The sequence below is a fragment of the Vanessa atalanta genome, chromosome W (assembly GCF_905147765.1).
Source record: "Vanessa atalanta chromosome W, ilVanAtal1.2, whole genome shotgun sequence".
Classification (NCBI taxonomy): Eukaryota; Metazoa; Arthropoda; class Insecta; order Lepidoptera; family Nymphalidae; genus Vanessa; species Vanessa atalanta.
The window spans coordinates 2,829,100-2,834,685 of NC_061901.1; the positions used below are offsets into that span (position 1 = coordinate 2,829,100).

At 43.5% G+C, this 5,586-nt stretch overlaps 1 pseudogene; it reads right to left on the reverse strand.

Annotated features, from left to right (window-relative positions):
* Positions 1-1,088: 1,088 nt before the first annotated feature.
* Positions 1,089-4,176, reverse strand: LOC125075514 (annotated as a pseudogene).
* Between the last annotated feature and the right edge of the window lie 1,410 nt (positions 4,177-5,586).

Genomic DNA, 5,586 nt, shown 5'->3' on the forward strand with positions numbered 1-5,586 from the left:
CCATCCAAATTTTAATGTTACTTGAAATATAAACACTATAATAGATATAGTACCGTGATGTGACAATTTATATGTATGAGACTAATTGAATAATTAATTGTTCTAACTATGTTCTATTTCTGTTACAAGCAAATACAACATACATATACGCGTTCGAGGACGAACGCGTGAGCAGGAGGGCCGGATGTTATCGCCGTCCGATTTCCGGTCAAATTTCGTCTCAACGGAGGGCAGCACTGTGCAACGTGAAGTTCCTAGGAGTCAAGTTCAGGGATACGCTAGCGGAATCAATTACTTCGGAACAGTGCTTTGGACAGTGTAGACGTGTCTTTGTTGCTTAGTTATTACAAAGTATAATAAGTTATAAGTGTGTATAGTGTTGTATTGTGTTGATTAATAAAGTAGTTAATATTAAGGACTATTTTTATTTTTCATATTGTTATTAATCAATTTTTTATTTTAATTATAATTTTGAATCAGTTAAATTTTTTTTTATGTCTAATAAATCTTTTCTACTTATTAGGTGTAATGAGCGAACTTTTACATGATTCTTCATTTTATAGCATATTTTTAAAGTATGATTTGAGAGTGAGGTATTCGATCGGAAACACATTAACACTAGATTTAGCAGACCAGTCATTTTGACTGGTCGTGCAATATCAATACCTATTTTCCATCAATTCCTACTACATATAACATTTGCTTTCCGAAATGATGTTATGACTTTTGTAGCTATAAATAAAGAATTCATTATATAAAGGACAATGGGCATTATTGTATGGGTTGCGTCCCAACCCTTGTAACATGTTGCGACTAGTTTAAACATGTTCACTTAAGTTTTATTTTTATAAATAATTCAAGTTTTTATTATAATTGCGTGCAGGTCAAAGGTTCTGGGATGCAAATGAAAAAAGAATTTTTGTATTGAATAATGCTTTAATCATATTTTTTTACATTTTGTGCTACGTACTCATATACTTTTTACGTTCATAATAATTGTAGAGTCAGTAATCGTAATTTTAGACAGTTATTAATAAACACACAGTTGAAAATAGTACAATTATAGCTGAATAATTCTCTTATATAACTTAAAGAATCCACTTTATACACTGGTACTTGTGCTACAACAATCAGATTCTTTATCGTATCACAGTATTTATATTTATTTATGTTAATATACAGTCAATCAATCAATCAATCAAAAGCCAATCGTTGTCCACTGCTGAACATAGGCCTCTCCCAAGGTGCGCCAAAGCTCCCGGTCCTCCGCCTTCCGCATCCAGTCGGTCCCCGCCACCTTCATGAGGTCATCGGTCCACCTGGCTGGAGGGCGCCCTACGCTGCGTTTGCCGATTCGCGGTCTCCACTCTAGGACTCGTCTGCTCCAACGGCCATCGGTCCTACGACATACGTGACCAGCCCACTGCCACTTCAGCCTGCTAATTTTGCAAGCTATGTCGGTGACTCCGGTTCATTTCCGGATAATCTCATTTCTGATCTTATCCTTTAAAGATACTCCGAGCATAGCTCGCTCCATAGCCCGCTGAGCGACTTTGAATTTGTGGACTAGTCTCGCAGTCAGTGTCCACGTTTCGGCACCGTATGTCATGGCAGGTAAGACGCATTGGTTGAAGACTTTCGTCTTCAAACTTTGCGGTATAGACGACGTGAGGACTTGACGAAGGTTGCCAAATGCTGCCCATCCCAAGCGAATTCTTCGATCGGCTTCATTCTCGAAGTTGTTCCTACCGACTTGAATGTCCTGTCCTAGGTAGGTATATTCACTGACAACTTCGAGAGGTTTCCCTTCGACGTATATCGGCCCCGGCACGACATGCCTATTGAACATGACCTTGGTCTTGTCCAAGTTCATACCGAGACCGACACGTCGGGAAGAATCGCTTAGGCTACGCAGCATTTCGGTTAGCTGTTCCAGCGACTCTGCTATGATGACGATATCGTCGGCAAATCGAAGGTGTGAGATGCACTCGCCGTTTACATTGACTCCACATCCAGTCCAATCCAGCGTCTTGAAGACGTCTTCCAACGCGTTGGTGAACAGTTTCGGGGATATTACATCCCCCTGTCTCACCCCTCTGCGCAGTTGGATCGCCTTCGTCTTACAGTCCTGGATGTGGACAGTCATTGTAGCGGCGTTGTACAGACACCTCAGTACCTCGATATATCTCCAATCGATATGACGTCTCTGCAATGAGTCGAGCACTGCCCAGGTTTCGATGGAGTCAAAGGCTTTCTCGTAATCCACAAAAGCCATACACAGCGGCTGATTGTACTCTTCGGTCTTCTACACAATCTGCCGAACAGTATGGATGTGGTCTACGGTGCTGTAGCCTGATCGAAAGCCGGCTTGCTCTGGGGGCTGGAACTCGTCAAGTCGTCTGGCGAGACGGTTCGTGACGACTCTTGAGAACAGCTTATACACGTGACTCAGGAGGGAGATTGGTCTGTAGTTCTTCAAGAGGGTTTTATCACCTTTTTTGAAGAACAGTACCACCTCACTCCCGCTCCACGTTTCCGGGGTCTTGCCATGTTGGATGACGGAATTAAAGAGGCTTGCTAGCTCTTTCAGGACCGGAGTCCCGCCTGCCTTAAGTAACTCTGTTGTGATTCCGTCATCTCCCGGAGCTTTGTTGTTTTTAAGCTGTTCTAGAGCCGCCCTAATCTCGCCTTGGTCAACGACCGGGAGCTCCTCGGAATAATGGCGCGTATGAGGGGCGCGCTGGTCATCAATACTGATTCCCACAGGTTTATCCGATCTTGAAGAGAACAACTGCCCATAAAACCTCTCTACTTCTCCGACGATCTCAGGCCTTGAGGTAACGACCTTACCATTTTCAGTTTTAAGTTTCGTCAGACGCGGCCTCCCAAACTTGCGAGCGAACACTTTCGATCCCCGATTTTGCTCAATCGCAGCCTTAATGGCGCGGGTATTGGAGCATCGGAGATCGCGCCGCGTCAGCGTTTTTATTGTTCGGTTTAAGGCCTTATCTGACAAAAACGATGGTAGTTCTCGTCGTTTCCTCATGAGCTCGAGTGTCTCAGCAGAGAGTTTTGGTGCGCTGTCTCTTTTCTGTGGCGGAAAACACTGCAAAACACATCCCGCAAGGATGTGTTTTGCAGTATTTTGACCAGCGTGTCGGTTTTCTCATCAATACTGCTTACGGTTTCCAACGCGGTGAATTGATTTTGAAGCTCCATTTGGAACTTTTCGGAGCCTTGAGCAGCCTGGAGCATGGTAGGTCGGAGAGTAGACCTCATCATTCGCGATCTTTCGGCTTTGAAGTCGATACCTAGAGTGCCTCTAACCAAGCGGTGATCACTACCAGTATTAAACCTATTGATCACTGAGACATCTCTAAATATGTGCCTTTTATTCAAAATGATAAAGTCTATCTCGTTCCTTGTCACGTTATCGGGGCTTCGCCAGGTCCACTTCATCTGGGGCTTCTTTTCAAAGAAAGAATTCATCAAAAAGAGCCCCTGCGCTTCGAGAAATTTTACCAGCATTTGCCCCCTGTGATTTCTGCAGCCCAAGCCGTAAGGTCCGACTTTCGGTTCACCTCTATCTTGTACTCCCACTTTAGCATTAAAGTCTCCCATAACAACATTGCAGTGGGCCTTCGAGGTGTTGTTGAGGGCCTTTGCGATGTCCTCGTACATCGCTTCTACCACATCATCAGAGTATGCCGAAGTTGGCGCATATACCTGTACGACCTTCAGGGAGAACCTGTCGGAAAGTTTTAGGACAAGGTACGCTACCCGGTTCGACACACTACTGATTTCTACAATGCTGCTAATGAGATCCTTTTTGACCAGAAAACCGACACCACCCTGGGAGAGTTTATCACCTTCGCGGAAGTAGAGTAAGTTACCGGACTCTAGAGTTATCGTGTCCTCCCCCTGTCTTCGGACTTCAGATAACCCCAGTATATGCCAGTTTATATGACTTAACTCTACTTCTAATTCGGCGAGGTGATGGTCCAGCCTTATCGAGCGTCCATTATACGTTGCCATATGTAGTCGTCTTTTATGGTAGCCTGCCATGAACCGGTGATTCTTTGCACCCCCTGCCCTGCCGATACCGCGACCGCTACCTTGGTCGGGCCAAGCGGGCTTGCCGGTAACTGGGGGCCTTTTTTTAAACGCATCTACCATTTAGGAGGATTTGCCCATACTCGCCACGCTGGGCAGGCGTGTTGGCGAGCGCAGTAGGGGGTAGTTGTTTACGGGGGAGACGCTGCTGCCCATCCCCCCTTTTCCCCGTCCCTTACTCGCCTCTTACGACACCCACGGGAAGAGATGGGGGAGTGCTATTCTAAGCCCGGCACTCCATGGCAAATATACAGTACCTATGTTTTAATAATGGACATTATCTACAACAATGTCGTCCAAATAGGTCGCCGGTAACAATATGCTTGGCTGGTGTCTTGCCCAGCCAAGGTACCAAATGATACTCATTATGTGAGCGCAAGTACCTACTGTTCTCTTCCCAGTCAAACAAGAGCAATAATAATGGGAAATTGACTCTCTCGCTGTTTCTGCTCTATTGTTGATCAAAATGTACGAATAATAAATTCTATCAGATACGTTACGCGATTTTATCCGCCCCCTTAAAAGAATACCATCTACAATGTTTATATTGTATCGCACAAGGTTTGGAATAGCTCATATGCATAGCACAAAAAGATACTCGCTGTCGATTTATATTCTCTTCGATAACATAGTCACTTAGACTGTTGGCCATATGAATTCTCCTATTTAGCACTTCTATTATTTCATGAGCTCGAGGATGGTCTTTTACAGGCTCTCTAAAAGTATTTAAAAGAGCAGCAGCAATGCGTATATCAACGAATAAATGCGTCATTGCCCGATTAAAATATTCTTGTCTGAATATTTTAAAATCGCGTTTAATCCACCCATTCACTACCTCTACAACCCATCTCACGATTGTAACTAATCTTGATTTATTAGCTTCTACTGTACTCAGTTGGCTTTCACTTCTAAGTTTTGTTGGAGGCATGTGGGCTTGATAGCCCCAAGTCTGTAAGGTTGAAATTGCGTCTCTGAAACCTCTGTCTAATACAAATACATCATTATTATGAAGGACATAATGAATTGGATTCATTTCATTCTCAATATAGGCATTCATTATCGTCGCATCTGAAGTCGTAGCAGCATGAGGGCCAGTCACATCTACTATGTAGCCATCTGTGCATATTAATAGAAAAGGTTTTAGCAGGTTTCTGAATTTGTGCAGACTATATGATTGCTTCTGAAACAAAAAATTACTACTTTTCTGGATGTAAATGTAGGTTCCGTCGCATATCAAAATGGCTGGTGGCACTTCATTGTCAACACCAAATATAGCATTTGGAATTGTTGAGTTTCTTGCTACAATTTCTTCACGGCTAATGTGGTCCCATCCGAGATGACGAGGAACAAACTCATTTGTTAAACATTCACGTGCTAACTCCAATTTTCGCTCCAAACTACGCCGGCTCATGTCTAAACGGCTTGATAATCGTTCATTTGGTTCTCCCGTTCTTATTTTCATTAAATAAGCTC